The 21,975-nt window shown below is 42.2% G+C and overlaps 2 pseudogenes; both read left to right on the top strand.

Moving 5' to 3' along the window:
• Nucleotides 1-347: 347 nt before the first annotated feature.
• LOC144273201 (olfactory receptor 5V1-like) lies at nt 348-5,558 on the top strand (annotated as a pseudogene).
• A 7,216-nt stretch (nt 5,559-12,774) lies between these two features.
• LOC144273200 (olfactory receptor 14A16-like) overlaps nt 12,775-21,975 on the top strand; it is a 33,047-nt pseudogene continuing 23,846 nt past the window's right edge.

Raw genomic sequence — 21,975 nt, 5'->3', positions numbered from 1 at the left:
CGTCCACTGACGGAAGAGGTGCCTGGAGGTTGCGGGGAGTCTCGCTTGCTCAAGCGGAGATGACCCCCGTCCAAGGCAGAGTGGCGCCTGCCGACACTCCCCGCTCCGGCGGGGTCTGTACGCCAGCTACCTCGTCCCTGGAGCGCAGGGTCTCGCCTCTGCCCACACGGAGGGGAGCCCTCATTGCTCAGTGTATAACAGGGGGGTCGCATATAGCCTCCTGTACAACACGAGCAAGAGCCTTGTGTCCAGCAAGTATAAATGGGACTGGTTCCCCCCGAGCTTTGTCTGTGGGTCCAGAAGCCACGGGTGGGCGCCGCCCCTCACTCCCAGACTGGGGTGGCCGCATGGCCGGAGTGAGACTGCTGTCCAGCCCCGTCCGCATGGGGCACAGAGAGAGGGGGGTTTGCTGAAGAAGCCCCTGCCCCTGTGATTGGGGTTGACCAGATGGCCTGATTTTATAGGGACAGTCCCGATTTTTGTGTCTTTTTCTTATACAGAGGCTCCTATTACCCCCCACCCGTCCGGATTTTTCACACTTGCTATCTGGTCCCCCTTATAGCGATCATACATCCCTCATATAGGAGGAGCAGCTGAGACATGCCCATATGATAACAGCAGGGGGTCCTGAGAAAGTCTGGCCTCTGGAAAATTCCTTCCTGAACCTAAACCTGGTGATCAGTCTCACCCTCAGCAGGTGAACAAGGCCCAGTCAGGCACCTGGAAAGGACTGACTCGGGGTCTACCTCAAATTGTACCCGATGGGGGTAGGGGGGGTTGTTAAAACTATACACACACACACACACACAGAGTGCGGGGGGGCGGGGGGACGGACTGCTGAGAAGCTCCTCAGCTGTGATTGGGCGCACGGGTCAGGTCCCATGGTCTCTCACCCACCACATTTCAGTTTCAAAGTTCACATCTTTTTATTTATTTATTTATTTATTTACCTCTCTTCATTTCTTTTCCTTTGAGATTCAGAATAGGTGTCTAGTTTTCCTCTGAGGGCGACATGTGTTGCGTTGTCGGTTGCTGCTCCATGGGGGGGTGGAACGACCACGGAGCGAAGTAGCAGCAGTTTCGTCACATGGAAGGAACACGGGTGTTTATTCCGTCTGGGATCATAAATGAGCTAGTCAATGGTACTTGCTACCCTTCTCGTATGGGGGACGGACAATGCATCAAAAGAGACATTAACATTGTGTGGGAATGGATGCAGGACAAAATGATACAATTAAGGCAGTAAATCCAGGCATTATGGGTAGGGTCTCCTTCCATATATAGATTCTGAGTTAGGTAGGTTAAAGGAATCAGGATAGAAAATAGTCTTGTTGGACCATATCCTGATGCAAGAATCCAGAGTCCAAAGATTGATGTCTGAAATTCAAGCTGCCCCCTCATCCCCCGACTGGTGCCTCATCTTAGAGGTGGAAAACTTCCTTTGTCATTTTCTAAAGTTTAATGTCTGTTAATGTCTGTTCATCAGATTTGGAGATGGAAACCAATGTGATTACTTTTGAGGTCATTTTGGGAGTGATTTTAAAAAGGTATCGGGAGCCTAGTTGGATTTTTCAACAGCATTCTCTAGTTTTTCTTTAGTTTTTGGTGCCTTAGGGTGTTTCTGAAAATCCCCCTATGCACGTAAATACCTTTAAAAATGGCTATTTTTTGTTAACTGAAATCAGAACTTTGCTATGTGTGTATATATGTCAGTTTAACTTTTTAAATAAAAATAATTGATATAAAATAAAAATTAATGTATAATAATGTGTATACATAATATGATAAAATAAACCAAAATAAAATATCACCACTTTTACATGGCCTTCACTCACTGTTTTGAATACATTATATCCTTGCTCAACATTTGTTTCATTTCAAATTACTTTTTTTCAAAAATGAAATTTCACTAAAATTGTTTTTTTTTTAATTTTTCCACCAAATTTGTTTAACAAAAAGTATTTTTCAGTGTGTTTAAGTTTGGGGTTTTCTTTCATTCTTTCACTGAATACCAAAAAATGAAAACATTTTGGTTATCCAGTTTTCCAAAATTCCATATTTTCATGGACAATTTTGATGTTTCCCTTTCAACATTTTTCATCCAGTGCTTGCTACAGTAAAATGTCTGTCATATATGATTGCTGAGAAAATGAATTAATTGTTGATTTTAATAAATCATTTTGAGGGAAAAAGGAACGTTTTATGGCTCCAACTCAGGATAGACTTTAAGGATGTGCTTAACTTTAAATATGTGCTTTAAGTCCTTTCTAAGCAAATTCAGTGACTATTTAAATCAAGAGGAGTTTTGCTAAGATTTCACCCATTAACTCCAACAGGACTTCAGAACATGATTAAAGTCAAATCCATAGTAAGTTGTGTCTTGAATGTAATCATGATTTTTTTTAAAATCAGGATCTATGTACTTTATGCTAATTATCTTATTTTCTTCTCCTAACGGGATAATGCTAAAGACACTGAATAGACAATGATAACTTCTCTGAGTAATTTTTAAACCAGCCTAGCAAAGATTTTATATTGTTTAGGTTGGTTTAAAAACTTTAAAGCAATTATTTTATTCTCTATTGAATTCTATAGGCTTTTAGAGTTTTGTTTTTTAAGAGAAACTTTACTAGTTTTATCTCTAGGCTTTTAGTTTAAATGTTCAGGGGCTTTTTATTTATTTTATTAGTGATTGCTTGTTACGGAATCATTTATAATTATTAAGATGCAGAGGAAATTTCATTATAAGCCGTAAAATGGGATTCTCAAATGGGGCCCTAAAAAATTTAGGCTCGCTACTGCTACAGAAATTAAATGGGAATTAGGGGTAAAATTTTCAAAAGCACCCCTAAGCAGCTTAACATTCTAAATCCCATTTTCAAAAGTCACCTAGGCACTTAGACACACATTTTAAGGGTATGTAGGGTGCCTAGTGTGGTTTTCAAAAGCACCTATATCCCTAACATCTATTGATTTAAAATACCTTTATAATACCTCAATACCTTTAAAACTCTGGCCCTTAGCCTAAGTCTTATTGACAGTCAATAGTACTAAGGTTCCTAAGTCCATTGGGCTATTTAAAAATTTGAGTGTAAAGTAGATGCAAAAATATTACCATTGCTGCTGGAGAATAGAAACATCCAGTCTGGAATTTCCCCCCACAACTTTTAAATCCCTTTGCAAAGGAAGGAGAGAGCAAGGCTCATATACCCATATAGAATTCAGTGCTTTCCGTCTGGATGTTTTGACTGGAAGGACTGTCAAAATATTATTTTAGACTGATACAATTTCAGTCTTGAAAGCAAATTAGATGCCATTGATATTATTTTTACTAATATGCATTTGTGCTGGGCTAATAAAATGTTGTGCATATTGAAACTGAGAGAGAGAGAGAGAGAGAGAGAGAGAGAGAGAAAGAGAGAGAGAGAGAGATCAGCTGCTTTAAGAAATTTTTGTAAACACAAGATGATCTGGACAATGAATAAAATAAACAACAATATTTTTCCCACCAGTGCAACCAAACATATATTTGTGTTTCATGGTGTTCACATCAGGTATCCCCATCAGAGCTAATTCTGTGGCTGAATTTTAGAAAGAACAGAACATTTGTATGATCTGTTATAATATTTTCTGCAATTCCAGCTGTGCCTCTGATAGCGATGTATCCTGTGGAAACCCTGCATTTGAAGAACACTTCCTTGTCAGGTTAAAAAGTGAAACATCAGCGAACCAGATTAGACTGTATTTTATTTTATTTTACTTGGGGCTGTGCTGTGATATTAATTCCTGGCATCAGAAGTGTAATCTCATTTTAGCAGCCCCTTTGTTCTCTAATATATCAGGACTCCCATTGGATGGGTTTAATCCTCCATCCCCATGGAAATTTTTGATTTTTCATCGAAAAAGCCAAAACCTGAAAATTGTTTCTTTGGTGGAGGGTGGATGTTCTGGGATTTTCAGCAACTGAATGCAAACATATTTGTCAATGTACTAAATATTTTCAGCCAAAGGCTGCTCAAAACTGAAACATGTTCATATTTAAAAAAAAAACGTTTGGGGTTTACAGATTTCAGACGAAATTTGGTGAAAATCATATACTTTCCATGAAGACTTTCAGTTACTCCAAACCCCAGTATTCCATTACAAAATCTTAATCAGTCCTAATCCAAAGGGAAATGAAGCCATTTTCTGATTTTCTGAAGTGTAGTGGAGTTTCCAGAGACACACATTTTTTCTTTTCTCTGTTAGTGAAGAAGATAGGTACTCACATCTTAAATAACATATCACAGTAGTCCTGATAGCAAGCAACCTGGACAATTTCCTGGAGGCTTGATCAAGTAACAGAAAATTATAGAATTGTAGGGCTGGAAGGGCACTCAAGAAGTTATCAAGTCCAGGCCACCTGGAAACCAAGGAAACCTGGACCATCCCTGACAGCTATTTGTCTAACCTTTTCTTAACCATCTCTAATGATGGGGATTCTATGAAGAGAGGGCATAGATTTTTGAACATTTCTGCAATTAAACTGATGACATTTCAGTTCACTGCGATATTCAACTTATATTGCAGAGTTTGTTAGTTTTCATCTAGTTCGACAATGAATTGACTTAAAAGTTGAGTTTATTTTTAAAATATATTAACAAATTTGCTTCATTTCCCCTAGATACATCCCAGGGCAAATGCTAACTGTAGAAATCAAACGTCCATTGAGGAATTTGTCCTCCTGGGATTTGGGAATCTCCCTGAACTTCAGATTCTTCTCTGCTTCCTGTTTCTAGTGATCTACATGGTGACCATGGCTGGAAATATCCTCATTGTTGTGCTAGATGTGGCTGATCAGCACCTTCACACCCCTATGTACTTCCTCCTGGGGAACTTGTCCTGCTTGGAGATCTGCTACACCTCCAGCATCCTGCCCTCGGTGCTGGCCAGTCTCCTCACGGGGGACAGAACCATTTCTGTTAGTGGCTGCATGACACAATTTTATTGTTTTGGTATCCTAGCAGCCACAGAATACTATCTGCTAGCAGTGATGTCTTACGATTGGTATCTAGTGATCTGCAATCCACTCTGTTATGCCACTCTGATGAACGGCAGTGTTTGTTTCCAGCTAGCGGCTTGTTCCTGGACAAGTGCCTTTCTCAGCAGTACCATAGTAATCATTTTAATGACTAAAATAAAGTTTTGTGGCTCCAATGAAATTGACTATTTCTTTTGTGATTCCTCACCCATCATAAAACTATCCTCTACTGTTACCCAGTTTCTAGAACTCACGATTTTCATGGTCTCCTCCGTCAGGTGACTAGTCCCATTTCTATTCACATTGGCATCCTACGTTTGCAACATCAACACCATCCTGAGAATTCCTTCCACCACCGGGAGGCAAAAGGCATTTTCTACCTGCTCCTCTCACATTGTCACTGTCACAACATTTTATGGGACTCTGATTATTGGCTGCATGGTTCCAATTGCCCAGCATTCAAAGGACTTATACAAGGTATTTTCTGTCTTCTAAACAGTCCTGACCCACATGGTCAACCCCCTCATCTACAGTCTGAGGAACAAAGAGGTCAAAGAGGCCCCGAGAAGGGCTGTCAGTAAGTTTCTGGCTTTTGCAAGACTTCAGGCTGTAAAATTAACAGATCTCTATCAGTCACCTACAGCAGGAGATTCTGGAAGACTGGCACCTCTCCCCAATCAGCTAATTTTGATCTTTGCAGTTGTAAAATAAGATTGAGATTTTTAAAAGGGACTTTAGGGGTTAGGAGCACTGTATTCCATGCTTTGATTTTCCAGAAACTTTTGGAGGGTTACTTAGGGTGATATCTCAAAGGAGTTGAAGGGAGTTAAACACCTACATTGGAGTTAATCACCAAAGGGATTTAATCACCTAAATTGGAAGTTGAGTCACCTAATTCCTTCACATTTCTTTGGAAATCCTGCCCTAAAACTTTGGCAGACACGGATTTCACTGAATTTTAGGACTGATGCTGCTGCTGCCTTTAGGGAGCAGTATTCGTATGGTATGCTTTGGCTGATATTTTTCTTTTCCAGGTGATGGAGGATAATTTGGGGAGAGGGGAGAAGGAAGGGGGAAACAATGATTGCATGAGTGAGAAAAATAAATCTGAATTCAAATGCAATGTTAACTGTTGTAGATGCCTGTGGAATTACATCATGCTTCCCTTTGCAAATCTAATAATAAAACAGGGCAACTGCATAAAAGTTTGGGTCAATATGTTTTTGGTCTTTGAGTCATATTTTAAGGTCAGAAGGGACTCTGATCTAGTCTTCATGACACAGGCCAAAGAACCTGACCAGCCATCTATGTTTCCCACTCCCTCCTATCTGGACTTTTCAGAGTCTCTGATTACCCTAGATTTACTGAGCTGGCCAATGGAGATGCACTGATTCGCAGAAACTCTGGACTCTTTCTTTTAAGGCATATTTCAACATTGTGGGCCTGATTCAACACTGGCTTACTTAGTCTCTATATATGCTACTTTTCATTTGAATCAAAGCCTTCTGGTAGGGGAAATTCTTTCCAGCAGTTTATAGATAGACCCATTGTGACTGAGATTTCCAAAGAAACTAGGAAGACTTTCTAAAGAACCGGTAAATAACAGGCCACTAAATTTCACCCAGTTACCCCTGTGTTGAGGCCAATAACTTATAGATTTATAAATTACCAATTTATAAATGTATAAATTTACCGATGAAGTGGGTATTCACCCACGAAAGCTTATGCTCCAATACATCTGTTAGTCTATAAGGTGTCACAGGACTCTTTGCTGCTTTTACAGATCCAGACTAACACAGCCCACCCCTCTGATACTTATAAATTTATAGATTCCGGGGCTAGAAAGGACGGTTGTGATCATCTACTCTGACTTTTAGTCAGTCACTTGCTGGTTTTAACTGGAGTAAATGGTGGATTCTGTGTAACTTGAAATCTTTAAATCATGATTTGAAGACTTTAGTAACTTAGCCAGAGGTTATGGGCCTCTTACAGGAGTGGGCTGCTGAGCTTCTCTGGTCTGTGATGTGCAGGAGGTCAGACTAGATGATCATGATGATCTCTTCTGGCCTTAAAGTCTGTGAGTCTAAGACTCTACTTGGCTCTCTCACACATTCACTGTGTGTCTTGGAGATGCTGTTGAATCTCCCCTTGCCTTAGTTTCTCTTGTGCATAATGATGCACTTGGATGCTGGGAGAATAAATCCATGAATGTGTGTGACACTCCCTGATGCCACATTGATGGGCATATTAGAGCTTAGATAACGAAAAATGTGAAGTCACTAAGATGTGTGTGTGTAGACATTTGTGTCTCCATAGCAGTCTGGGACCTGAGGCTAGGTTTTTCACGAGTGTCTACATGATTTAAAAGCACAGGTCCACTTGAAAGTCAGCGGCATCTCGGAAAATCCCAACCATGAACTGTACACTGAGTACATGAACAGGTGTCACACCCTCCCTTTCTCTGGCCACCCTGAAGACATGGGTGAGGGACTCCACTCTGTTTTTTTTAAAGAGTCTCCTAAACAGCGATTGGGTGGGAAAATCTGCAATAGGTTTCTTGTAAGCATCTCTTCTTGGACTGTGGCACCATAATTGGAGGTGACAGTGACCTCATCACCTGCATGTAGTAAGGAAGGCCATTTCCTTGGAGGATAGAAATTTGCCTCCATTCACTCTGGTGTTTGTACCGTCGACAGTGCTAGCATGTTATTGAGTTTTCCTTCTCATTAATCAATGTAAGCATCAAGGGAGATGTCGCCTTCCCACAGAAAGGATAAAAGCGAAATCTTGAGAGGGTCTCTCTTGTAGGAACTGGGCACAAGGCAAATAGCGCCATATAGAACACTCAGAGTAGATCTCTTTCCTGGCACTGTTAAAGAACGTGAAGCAGATGATGGTAGAAGATAAACTGCAGAACCAGTATCCTGGTCTCTGAATCACTGGGAAAAGGGGCAGTATCTGAAAATCAGCCTCACTTAGAACAGATTTAAAGGTAAAACATTTCCACCATTTCTGTTTCAATTAAATCATGGGATTTTGAAGTGGCAAACATGAGCTTCTCTGCACCGTACTCCGGCCACCTCACCAGGGTGGTGGGGAAGAGTGGTCTTTAACGGGCGAGGAATATTCAATGTGCTGTGTCAAAACTATGTCTTATCATACTTCTTCTTCTCCGGAATCACTGGGAATGTTGATGAATGTGAATAATTGACTGATCTGAATAATTCCATAGACCAGATTAAAATGAGGAGTAATTCCATTATTATATGAAACAGAATTAAAAGAAGATACACATGTCAAGAAGGTCTGAAAAAATACAGAAGAGTTCAGAGATAGATAGATAGATAGATAGATAGATAGATAGATAGATAGATAGATAGATAGATAGATGTGTATGGGGATAGGTCTTTCTTTCTTTCTTTCTTTCTGTGACTAAACAAGATGAGCACAAAGCTCTTGGATTTTTAAGACCCAAAAAAACCAGTCAGATTCTTAAAAATCAGAACTTTATTAGAAGAACAAAAAAAGATAAGAGAACAACTCTGTAAGATGAGAATGGAAGATAATCTTACTGGCAGTCAGATTCAAAACATAGAGAATCCCTCTAGGCAAAACCTTAAATTACAAAAAGACACAAAAACAGGAATACACATTTCCTCAAGCACAGTGAATTTACAAGCCAAAAAACAAAGAAAACCTAACGTATTTTCTAGCTAGATTACTTACTAACTTTACAGGAGTTGGAGAGCTTGCATCCTTGATCTGTTCCCAGAAAAGGTATCACACAGACAGACAAAAACCTTTTTCCCCCCCTCCAGAGCTGAAAGTATCTTGTCCCCTCATTGGTCATTTTGGGTCAAGTGCCAGCGAGGTTACCTTAGCTTCTTAATCCTTCACAGGTGAATGGACTTTGCCTCTGGCCATGAGGGATTTTATAGCACTGCATACAGAAAGGTGGTTACCCTTCCCTTTATATTTATGACAGGCTCATTAAAGACTGAGGCAAAGTATTTGTTTAGATATCGGGCCATGCCTAGATTATCCTTAACCTCCACTCCATCCTCAGTGTTTAGCGATCCCACTTCTTCTTTCTTTTTTTTTCCTTCCTATTTATATGGCTATAGAACCTTTTACTATTGGTGTTAATTCCTTTTGCAAGGTCCAACTCTACATGGCTTTTGACCTTTCTCACTTTATCCCTACATGTTCTGACCTCAATAACGTAGCTTTCCTTGCTAATCCCTTCCATCTTCCACTACTTGTAGGCTTTCTTCTTTTTCTTAATCACCTCTCTGAGATGCTTGCTCATCCAGCTTGGTCTACAACTCCTGCCTGTGAATTATTTCCCCTTTCTTGGGATGCAGGCTTTTGATAGTTTCTGAAACTATGACGTGAAGTAATTCCAGGCCTCCTCCGCCTTTAGATCCACAAGTTCTTCAGTCCAATCCACTTCCCTAACTAATTTCCTTAATTTTTTAAAGTTAGCTCTTTTGAAATAAAATACCCTAGTCACAGATCTATTTTTGTTTATTCTTCCATTTAGGATGAACTGAATTAGCTCATGATCGCTCGAACCAAGGTTGTCCCCTACAACCATTTCTTCTATGAGGTCCTCACTACTCACCAAAACCAAATCTAAAATGGCATCCCCTCTTGTTAGTTTAGCAACTACTTGGTGAAAAGAAAAAGAGTATTTGTGGCACCTTAGAGAAAGAACACGGCAGGGGTATGCAGCAGGCACCCCAGAAGTATTCTGGCTCCCCACTCCTGGACAGACCATCTGCTGTTACTACTTGTCCATTTGAACTTCATACGTTCAGTCAGTCAATGAGCAATTCTGTTGACCATACCCAAATACAGCTTCATGACAACAATATAGGTCAATTCCCCTGTTGATGCCTCCAGTGGTTACTTCATACTCATTTGGGCTTTTCCCATCCTTTGCCAGTTACCATGGATTTCTCAGCACTCTTTACCATGCATAACCTTCTTTGGTGTCTGTCATAAATATAAAGGGAAGGCTAACCCACCTTTAAATCCCTCCTAGCCAGAGGGAAAAAAACCCTTTCACCTGTAAAGGGTTAAGAAGCTAAAGATAACCTCACTGGCACCTGACCAAAATGACCAATGAGGAGACAAAATACTTCCAAAGCTGGAGAGGGGAAACAAAGGGTTCGCCCTGTCTGTGTGTGTTTTTTGCCGGGATCAGAGAAGCAATGCAGGTCAGAACTCCTGTTAAGGGTTAATAAGCAATCTAGTTAGATATGCGTTGGATTCTGTTTTGTTTAAATGGCTGATAAAATAAGTTGTTCTAAATAGAATGTATATTCCTGTTTTTGTGTCTTTTTGTAACTTAAGGTTTTGCCTAGAGGGATTTTCTATGTTTTGAATCTGATTACCCTGTAAGGTATTTACCATCCTGATTTTACAGAGGTGATTCTTTTACTTTTTCTTCAATTAAAATTCTTCTTTTAAGAACCTGATTGCTTTTTCATTGTTCTTAAGATCCAAGGGTTTGGGTCTGTGTTCACCTATGCAAATTGGTGAGGATTTTTATCAAGCCTTCCCCAGGGAAGGGAGTGTAGGGCTTGGGGGGGATTTTGGAGGGAAAGACGTTTCCAAGCGGGCTCTTTCCCGGTTATATTTTGTTAGACGCTTGGTGGTGGCAGCAATAAAGTCCAGGGACAAAAGGTAAAATAGTTTGTACCTTGGGGTAGTTTTAATCTAAGCTGTGACTAAGGTATGCAAACCTGGGATGATGAACTGCCTTGGCCTGCCTGGAACAGTCCAGCCTACGGTAATATAAGTATAGCCTGGCAGCAGGGGCTAGAGAAAGGAGGTCAAAACACCTGGAACCCTTGTGATCTAAGCCTGATATGCAACTAAGTTACTTTCTATGCCCCAGTTTCCCCGCTTGTAACCTGAGGGATAAGCACTGAGAATGGATGCATACTTCATAAGGAATCATTTATTTAGGGCCCACTATTCAGTGTGGTTCAAGCCCTTAATGAATTTTCATAGATCTAGGTGAAATATTTGTTGCCTTATTTTTCAAAACAGAATTTGCCTGTTTCCCACAAGAATGTAGGAATTACCAGAGTCTAGTGCCCAGGGTCTCCCTGCGCCCAATGCCAAATGCCAAATGCTGCACCGCCCAGAACAGCTGGAGTTGGTGTTGAGGAGCTGCTCTAAGTGCAGCCAGTGCAGGATCATTTGCCTGAGTCTGCAGAGAGCCTGAGACAATGGCTCCAACAGAGTGGAACTGCCCCAGGCTTGTCCATGGGTGTTCATCTCCCAGCCCCACTGCTCTCGAGAACCCCACCAACCCTACCCCAGCAAAGGGTTCTGTGGGCAGGAGACATGGAAGAGCACAATTGTCCGCAACCCCTCACCCACGCAGATACTGTCTGGCTGGGCAAGTGAGGACTGGGGGGACCACTGCTGCTCCCTGCCTATCTGACGGCACCTGGCTGATCCCAAGGGTTGGGAAGTATTGCCTGATCTATGGATTGTATATTCATTATAGTGATTACTTAAGAATTCTCAATTAAGATTTTGAGGTTTGCTAGGTTCTTGTCCCAAGATCAGGCGCAGTATTATTAAAATTACTGTTCAGTTGGGAACCCCGATGTGCACAGCTGAAAAACTCACACTTAGGAAAACACTTCTCTATTGGTAAGGATTTTATTAATACAGTTCTCATAGTCACCAAGCACGCCAAGTCAGAAAGGTAGATAGAGACAATACAGAATGCACATCTGGACATCCATATACTCACACCATGCCTTACAGAGCAATCTGAAATGTTAGTTGTTATCTTCCTCATCACCATCACTTTCCTCATCACCATTGCCGTTGGCCATCATCCTGGCATCTCCCAAGGGATACATCTCTGCCTCTCCCCAGCACAGAGGCTGGGATACAATTGTTATAATATTTTACGCCAACACCACTATGCCTAATGCATATTCAGTAGGGGGTCCCCCCTCTTCCTTATTTGTGTTTCCTCAGCCTAATAATACTTTAGTATGTCAGTGATCTCAACTTATTATCGTATACATCAATTTGTTGCTATGGGACTCTTGTGGTCAGATATCTGCAGATGTTCCTATCTTAGAATATCTGAAAGTTGGCATCAGTTCATATTCCCCATGGTTACCTGATAGACCCTAAACATATTTTTTCCCAGTTCCCCAGTAATTCAGGGTCTCTGCTAGGCCATTTATCTATGTCAAAATGCATAGGCCTCTGCAGCTTTATGCTAACTGATTAAGCTTATCCTTTGCAGGATACAGGCCTGTCGGTTGCTGGTGTTACAGCTAAATAAAATAAAATGCTTGAGCTAGCTCTATGAGTCACCTGATACCTCTTCTAGGAAGGCAAAGGGGTCCAATTTCACTGGCCCACCCTCTCTTTGAGGGCCCCTCACCACTGTCATTTCATGTGGGCCAGGGTCAAAGGGGCAGAGCCCCAAGCATGGCCCTGGAGTGTCTGAACCCAGCCTTGAGAGTTGGCAGAGATTTATGAGACTAAATATGCCTCTTTCCCCAGGCTCCTGGGAACAGCCCTGCTCAGAGCAGTGACTCCTGGTGGGACCAGCCCCAGCTGCTGTAGAGGGAGAGGCAGGGAGCCACCCCCTCTCCCATGGACAATTCTGCAATGACCTTCATGTCAGGGAGTTTCCCAGTGATCTAGAGGCTGGGTGGAGACCTGCACCATGGCAGGTGTAATTCATTCTCTTATCTAACATAACCATGGAGGCTCTCATCATCCATTCCAATGTCTCACCGCCGAGCTCTTTGTCTAAGCGTTACCTTGTGGCAGTGAGTTCCCCAGTTGAACTGTGTGCTCAGCTGTGCTGGGCAGAGGCAACCCTAGGCACTGCTCAGAAGGGGGACTGGGCTAGTCAGAGGGAGGAGGAGAGTGAGAGAGGAAGGAAGAAATGGGCAGAAGAAATCTTGTTTGGAGATAGGAGTGGGGGGGAAGGAAGCAGGGGTGGGTGGCCTGTTCCATGGGCCTGGGACCAGGTCAAAGGAGTGGGACTGAGCAGAGGAGGGGACTAGTAGTCAGAGGGATTAAGCAGGGATCTCTGAGGAAGCTGGGTCAGGAACTCTGGGTGGAGGAATTAGCTCAATGATCCTCTCTTCCAAGTAAAACCCAACAGTGATGTCATGGACAATGTTCAGATTCCCAATTGAAAGATTTATTCAGCAATGTTCTGATTTCTGACATTTCAAAACATCGGTACTTTTGGCATTTTTGACCTGTTTAACATAAGATTACACTGAAATAAGAAAAAGAGGCTCATGTAAGGCACCTTAGCACATAACTGGTAGTACAAAAAATAAAGTTGAATTGAGCTAGTCTAGAAAGGACATTCACATTGTGATCTCTCTGCCTAATTTTGTGTAGAGGACAGAAATTATTGTCTTTGCTATCTCTCTCCCCAATGCGGCCCCCAAGGAAAGGACAGATGATCCATCCTCTTATGCTGAGTGTTAACAACAAAGAAAACAGCTGAACAGAAATATTCTTTCCAGATAAAATTATGAGACGCTTCATGGGACCTACATCCCAAAGGACTGTAACGAGGCATTAATATAGGACCTTGCATAGGAGCAAAGACAATTTATCACTCTTCTCACTTCTACATCACTCACTGACATGACTCCTTTGTCAGAAGCAAATGAAGATGCGTGTGAATCTGTTCAAGGACTTCATATTTTTTACCTATTTTATAATAATTCATGGGTTGCAAAGCAGGACAGACACCCTGGGAACTTCGCAGCAACAGCAAATCATTTATTTTTCCTGGTATGGTTTCATATTAGGGGCTCTGGGGGATTTTCAAAGGGGTATTGGAGCCCAAGTTTCATTGCATATTAACATGGATTGAAGTGGTTCTTGTTGATATTCCTGGATGCAAGGTTACTTAATTAAAGGGATAACTAATCACAGAGATCTGGATAGATAGATGGATGATGTGTTGCTTAGAGAGAGAGAAAGTGAATAAAATCTAGTTTTAAAATGCCATCATTATAATGAATTATATTTGCCAAGATTTTTTTCTTCCTGTACCAGATTCCAGGGTTTTCTTGCTCAAGTAAATAGCTCATTGTGACCTGGATTTTACGTCAGTACTTTGCTTCAGTAATCAGTAGAATTTGTAAATATAATGGAAACTTGCGCCGATGATGAAGTTTACAAAAGTAGAAAGGAGATAAGGAGTCCATTCATCTCAGGGGTTATTGGCAAATTTTGACTTTTTAATGCAAAAAAAAAAAAAGTTCAAAATGGTTTGTCCAAAAAAATTAATTGGTCAATAAATACCCACTGCCTGCTGGAAAGCAGTCACATGGCACAATAAATACATAATAAATAAACAAATAAAAATAAAATAAATATTTATTTTAAAATCCAGTTTTCCTTTGGAATAAAAGTTTCCAATGATCTGCTAAATAAAATTCAGAAAAGCATCACAGAAAGTACCCAGATACCATAGCAATGGGTGAAAAAATAAATAGCTGAGGTTGGTATTTTAGATAGATAGATTAGATTCAGGATGTATCAACATTTATATTTCTCTCCATGAGTCAGCAAAGATAAGTTTCTTCTATTTTATCTTACTCCTAGTGCTGCTCAGAAAGTGACCTGGAAATGTTTTTTCTGATGTAAACTTTAGACTCTTCTTAGACAATCTCAAAAGCATTCCATCCCCATCTCCCAGGAACTGGATTGAGGCTCTGCCAATCTTGATTCATGTACTGTCCATCCCCCCGAGTGTGTCACCTTCAGTAAGTCATTTAATCTCCCTATGCCCCAGTTCCCCTTATGTAACACACAAGTGACATCCCTCCATCAGAAGGGCATTTGAAGGGTATGGGCCAGATTTTTAAAGGTATTTAAGCACCTAGGTCTGGTTTACACAACAGACATATTGGTATAAAAATGTTGTTCAAGGGTGTGAAAAATCCACTGTGCCCGTGCAGTGTTCGAACTGTAGACTTCTCCCTCTTGCAATTTTCTGAAGCACCTAGGTGTTAGGTGTGTAGATGCCTTTGAAAATCCCACTAGTTGGCAAAATACCTTCAGAAATCTGGCCCTCAATGTATATGAGCTGCTCAGGCTTGGTCTACACTACCAACTTATGTTGGTATAACTACACTGCTCAGGGGGGCGGAAAATCCACTCCCCCAGAGCGACATCGTTATATCGAACGAACAACTCTTGAAAACCCCAGTCTTGGTGACTGGGAGGTGACAGGGGAACTGGAACACACCAAGGTTGCATAGCTGGTTTAAACTCACGCTCTCAGCCTGTGGCAGCCCTGGGAACAGAACCTAGATCTCCTGATTTAGGATGAGACGAACAAAGGAATTAAAGGGAGCTAGGTGCTGACATACCATTGAATTTCCATGACAGTTGGGTTTCTTACTGCTTTAAGCTCCACTGAAAATCCCACTCAACTTCACCCTTTGAAGACTGCCCAGGGATGAATTTTATCTAATACAAAGTCAGCCTTATTATCTCCTCTAACTGAGGGAACTATCGTCACTAAACCCCAGAGCTGGTCTCAAAAACGAGTCCCATTAGTCATTGTTCAACCTATTTAAAGTGTTTATATGGGACACCACAACTGCAGTATCTGAGCCAGGAGGGCTAAAAACGTTCCCTCAGAACCTTTCCCAACAGAAAATTGCAGGGCTGACAAAATTAAAAAAAATCACAGAAAGTATCAGTCTTTTTACATTTTCCAATTTTAATTGCAAATAAATAATGACTATCCTGCAAATTCAATAGCTAGTGGGAATGAATCGTTCCGTAACCATTAAAAGTTATAGTCTTGTAATGAATCAAATGGGATAAAGAGCTAAGGAATTGCAGACCAGTTTAATTTTACTGTGGTGTAGACGTTCAGGCTCTGGCTGCAGCCCGAGTTCTAGGATCTTGTGTGGTGGGAGGGTCTCACAGCTCAGGCTGCAGCCCAACGCGGAATGTCTACACCACAATTAAACGGCTCCTTAGCTTGAGCTCTGTGAACTGGAGTCAGCTGGCATGGGCCAGTTGCAGGTTTCTAATTATAGTGTAGACATACCAACTTCAAGCAGACAGGGCAATCTGAGTTGTGGGTTCCACTGGTGGCTGCAACCCAACAGCTACTGATGCAACGCAGGAGAAAAAAACAAAATTTCTGCTCATCCAGAGGTAATTATGTAGAACTAATGAAGGAACAGGCTATTCCATACCAGCTGGGGCTCTGGTGCCACTGGGTTCTGAGCTATTGTAGATCACGTCTCTGCTACAAATATACATTTTCTTCTGCAAACACCTGGGGACATCATGGGGCTTCAGCCCAGCCTTATTTATAGCCAAGGGTCCTTCCAGGGACGCTGCCACCGTGTGAGATCCAGGGCAGGTGCTGTTCCCCCTCTATGGGGTTAAGATCAGCTGGGGCAGGTTATCAGCGTGGTTTGCTATAGAGGTGAGATCAGAGCTGGGCTTACAGCCCAGGAGACCAGATTCATCTATTTAGCCCCAGAGCAGGGACATCTTGTACTGTGACCCTGTCTGAAGCCTGCACAAGCCAGTGTCAGCTCTAGATCTGGGAGGAGCTTTAAGTCCCTGATCCCGTTTAGGGCTTCGTTGTAGGAACAATGAGTTCACAGCTAGCTGGTGAGTGAAAGGACCCTGCTCTAGCCTGCTGAAGACTAATTGTCCCTGTGCACCCTGCTGACATGCAGTAACAGCTGGTTACAGCACTTTGATACAGTGCTCTTTGAAACAGGACAAGATCAGCAGGGTCACATGGACAGTTAGCCCACTAGATAGTGCAATATAGATTCACATCTCAACTTGCCACAAATTAAATGTTCATGTAGAAAAGCCCATAGTCCTTTGCATCCCAGCCAAGCCTGCCCAAGGAGGGGAGCAGGGAGTGCCCAACTGTGAAGTGGATCCCTGGCTGCTAGGAACTGCAGAGAGACCCAGCAACTCAGGAAATCCAGCAAAGGGACATGGAAATAGCTGCTGGATAATACAGTGATAGATTGATAGATAATGACCCATGATTCCTCAGCTCTGGAGGATCAAAGCCATCGCAAGTTGGGAAAAATTCCACAGAGACCATCACAGTAAGTTTGCTATTTCAGTTACATATGATACAGTTTTAACATATAGCACAAATCTTAAATGTATATATATGTGTGTGTGTGTGTGTAAACCTTCTGCCCATCAGGGTTGGCAACAACAAGGGCCAGGTTCAGTATCTAGGGGTTCCATTCCAATAACATAATGCAAAACCGGCTCGAGCCCTCACCCAGTGACCTGGGACAAATATATACCACCCCCGCTGGGTGCCTCTAAGAGGCATTATTTACCCTCTCGCAAGCCCAGAGTCTGAGTGTCGCAAAAGCCAGTTAATAACAGAGAGAAACGATGTGGCATTATGTCGGAGAAACACCAACAACAGGATTCATACCACAACCCATGAGCCAAACCCCACCCCAAGCAAATTGGGCCATGTTCTTTCCCTTTGGTTCTTGAGTCCAGCAACCCAAAAGTCACCCAAAGTCCCAAAAGTCCAACAACCCAAAAGTCTCTGTCCCTGGTCAGTGCAGCCCCAGACTTTGAAAGTTTATCTGCAGAGTTTTACCTCCCAACCTGGGTGGAAATGGGGAGGTTAAGGGTCACCTTACATGTTCTGAAGCCGACTGCCCCACCTCTCCATGGGGCTCAGCTCCACTCTGCTCCACCAGCTGTCCCACAAATTGCTCCACTTTACTGTGCCACAAGCTACTCCCACCATCCCATGAACTGCTTCACAATATGTCTTCAGGCCACCCCAACCCCACTACTTAACACAATGCTCCGTGATTCTAGCTCTTTAGTGATTTCAGCTTGTAGTAGGGAAGCCTCATTGCTAGTACGCCATTGGCCCAAAGTGAATTCAGCTCAGCAGCCTGTAACTAGACTCCTAGTAGAATAAAAATTAGCTCTGATATTCTACCATAGAGAAAGGAAAAAGTGCAACTGAAACATAGGACCTACCTACCTACCTACCTACCTACCTACCTACCTACCTACCTACCTACCTACCTACCTACCTACCTACCTACCTACCTACCTACCTACCTACCTACCTACCTACCTACCTACCTACCTACCTACCTACCTACCTACCTGTCCGTTCATTCATTCATTCACTAGGGTTTGGAACCCATGACCCTTACCTAGCGAGTGCTGCTTAGTTGATGGTGAGTCCCTCCATCATAACAAAAGGCCAAGTACAGTTCCACTGTCCTTGATTCACATAATCAGGACAATAACAGTTTATTCTTCCTGTCCCAATAACAGAAACTGGGGCTCCTACAGCAGCCAAACTGACCATCTAAGCGGGGTGGGTGTGCCTCTGCAAATGAGATCAGCCACTGAAGTTCTTTTCCACAACCCACAACGACTCACCACCAGATGTCAGGGTAGAGCTCATCCTGACTCTCCTTACATATGAACAACAAGTGGAGCTTCTTAAGACTTTTTCTATCAAGTCTCTCAAGCGTATTGAGCCTGGGTTTTTTTTCTGCTTAAAAAAAATCTATTTTTCAGAGAAGTCCCCCAAATCTCTAACTTGTGGTGTTTGGGGAACCAAGAACCAAACCTATTCAGCTACAAATAGCTAAAAACTGAAAATCTTCAGCTGGCACTCCCCCGCCCCCCCCAAAAAAAGGAGTTTTCTTTTTTCTGTGTATCTAGAAAAACAGAAATCCCATTTTTGCTTTGCATATCTAGATCTATAGATATGGAAAAATAGATATAGATATAATTGTATATACATACACACAGAGTGGGTAGCTGAGACTAAAAAGTTGTTGGCTTGAAAACCTGATTTTACTTTCAAATGAATTTAAGGAGAAAATTTCAGGCCATCCCAGCCCCACATTGAACATAGCTTTAAGCTTGATTGGGGAAAACTAATATTGTCCACTGATGCCATAATTTCAAAACCATTCATTTTATTGCAGCCATTTTCATTTCGGTTTCACAGGGAAGCTGCAGAATGGCAAAATTGAGTAGCAGCAAAGCTAAGAGCCCACAGAATATGTTCTAGACACATTAGCACTTTTATAGTCAAAGGTCAGAGTTGAACCAGGCAGCCAAAGCTTGGCCCTGCCTGGGGACATACAGGGAATAACAGGTCTAGAAACCAGATCTCTTTCTGTAGCTTCATATCCGCTGTACAGCACTGCCACCAGTGGAGACAGAATGCTGTAAGTGAGGGCACAGAACATACACATGGTAAGACACAGCCCATCCCCCACAGAGCTCCCAGTCCTAGCAGAGAAAGGGAGGGTGGGGAAACAGAGGCACAGGGAGGGGAAGTAACTGGCCCAAGGTCATACAGCAAGTCAGTTTCAGATTCAAGAAGAGAATCCAAAGAATGTCTTGTAGCATCAATAGCTCTTCTCCCTCCCTGGTGTTTACTCCCTGCTGTATTCACAGAAGGCCTGCACTTTTCCAGGCTAAACAAGCTGAACTCTTTTAGCCACCTCTTGTAAAACAGGCTCCCCATTGCTGCAATAGGACAACCGTCATTTCTAGGAGTCATTAATTTGGGATGTAATTTTATTTAATTTTTATGTTGCATTTTATCGAGCCCCATCTTGACCAGATCCTCAGATGGTGGGAATGGATAGCAGTCCATTGACTGTACGGGAACTCTGGCAATTAACACTCTTGTGATAATGTGCCTGACAAGTGATCTGATCAGAGGTCAGGAGCACTCTAATCCTGACCCTTGTCCTTCCCTCCACAGAGGGCAGCACATGATGAACTGAGAAGGAAAATGTCCAACCACACCACTGTGACCGAGTTCCTTCTCCTGGGGTGCTCTGATGTTTGGGAGATGCAGATTTTACACTTTATGGTGTTTCTAGGGATTTATTTGGTAGCCCTGATGGGGAATCTCCTAGTTATCACTGTAGTAGCCATCTTCACACTCCCATGTACTTCTTCCTGATGAATTTGTCCATCCTAGACATCGGATCTGTCTCCGTCATGGTCCCTAAGTCCATAGCCAGTTCCCTATTGAACACCAGGTTGATTTCTTATTCTGGGTGTGTTCTCCAAGTTTTTCTCTTCATCTTCTTCACTTCGGCTGACTTTGCCTTATTCACTGTCATGGCATATGACCGATATGCACCATCTTCAAACCACTGCACTATGAGACAGTGACGAACAGGAGAGCTTGTGTCCAAATGGCAGCCAGTGCCTGGATCACTGGTCTTCTGTACTCTGCACTGCACACCAGGAACACATTTGCAATATCCTTCTGTGGAGGCAACATGATGGATCAGTTCTGTGAAATCCCACGGCTACTCAAGCTTGCCTGCTCTGATTCATATCTCACTGAAGTTGTGGTTATTTCTTTTAGTTCATTCTTAGGCTTCAGCAGCTTTGTTTCAATATTTGTGTTGTACTTTCAGATCTTCACAATGATGCTGAGAATCCCCTCTGATCAGGGCCAGCACAAAACCCTCTCCACCTGCCTCCCTCACCTCACTGTGATCTTCTTCTCTATTTACACTGGGACCTTTGCCTACCTGAAACCCACCTCTCGCTCAGCACCAGGACTGGATCTTGTGATGGTGTTCTCTATTCCATGGTGCCTCCAATGATAAATCTGATCATCTACAGCATGAGGAACAAGGAGATGAAAGCTGCCCTGAAGAAACTGATTGTGCGGAGGTTATCCTACAAGAATTAAATATCCACCTTCATCTCATGACTATGGTTTAATTGTCAGTTTATTTATAAATTTAATCAATGGGTGACAATATTGTCTCAATGAGAACATGTAATGCCATCTTTTTATGCAAAATGATGTAATTACAGTGCTTTAAAAAAAGGACTAACCTCACTGAAGTCAATGGAGTAACTATAGGTTTAATCCAGTGTAATTAAAATCAAAACCTATCTATTATCTATCTACCCCATACACCCCCTCTATCTATCTATCATCTATCTATCTACAAGCAAAAACCTTTCATTGGGACAATATGGGTGATGTGTTAGGATAAGCAATGGTCCTATCCATCTGTCTGTCTATCTAATCTCCATACTCTGCTTGGATGTAACTAGATTCACACTAGATGTTGTATGGAATGCCAAGTCAGTGCATGTAATGGCTCTTTTCCACTTACACCAATGTAATACTGAAATGATCCCAGACAAATAACTTACACCAGCGTGTATGTCACTACTGAATTTAGCCCAGTGTCTTTGGGTTACAATGGCAAACTCAGAGTTAATCTGATGTCAATGGAACTACTCTGGATTTGCACTCACCCACCTGAGGTGGGAATCGAACCCTTACAAGTCTTACACACACTTTCTCCAGAGACCCTTCTGTCATATTTGGATCCATCTGTGTACTGACCATTGGACAGCCCTGATGGCTTCAAAGTGAGAGACAAAATCCCAGTGACTAAAATGAGATCAGAATTTGACCAATTTTCCAGTCCACTTCTGTCAAGGTTCCTTCCCCACTCTGAACTCTAGGGTACAGATCTGGGGACCTGCATGAAAGACTCCCTAAGCTTATTTTTACCAGCTTAGGTTAAAAATTCCCCAAGGTACAAACTATTTTCCTTTTTCCCTTGGACTTTATTGCTGCCACCACCAAGCGTCTAACAGATATATAACCGGGAAAGAGCCCGCTTGGAAACATCTTTCCCCCCAAAATCCTCCCCAACCCCTACACCTCCTTCCCTGGGGAAGGCTTGATAAAAATCCTCACCAATTTGCATAGGTGAACACAGACCCAAACCCTTGGATCTCAAGAACAATGAAAAAAGCAATCAGGTTCTTAAAAGAAGAATTTTAATAGAAGAAAAAATAAAAAGAAACACCTCTGTAAAATCAGGATGGTAAATACCTTACAGGGTAATCAGATTCAAAAC

Source organism: Eretmochelys imbricata, chromosome 13 (assembly GCF_965152235.1).
Source record: "Eretmochelys imbricata isolate rEreImb1 chromosome 13, rEreImb1.hap1, whole genome shotgun sequence".
Classification (NCBI taxonomy): Eukaryota; Metazoa; Chordata; order Testudines; family Cheloniidae; genus Eretmochelys; species Eretmochelys imbricata.
This window is presented reverse-complemented; position numbering and strand designations above follow the sequence as displayed.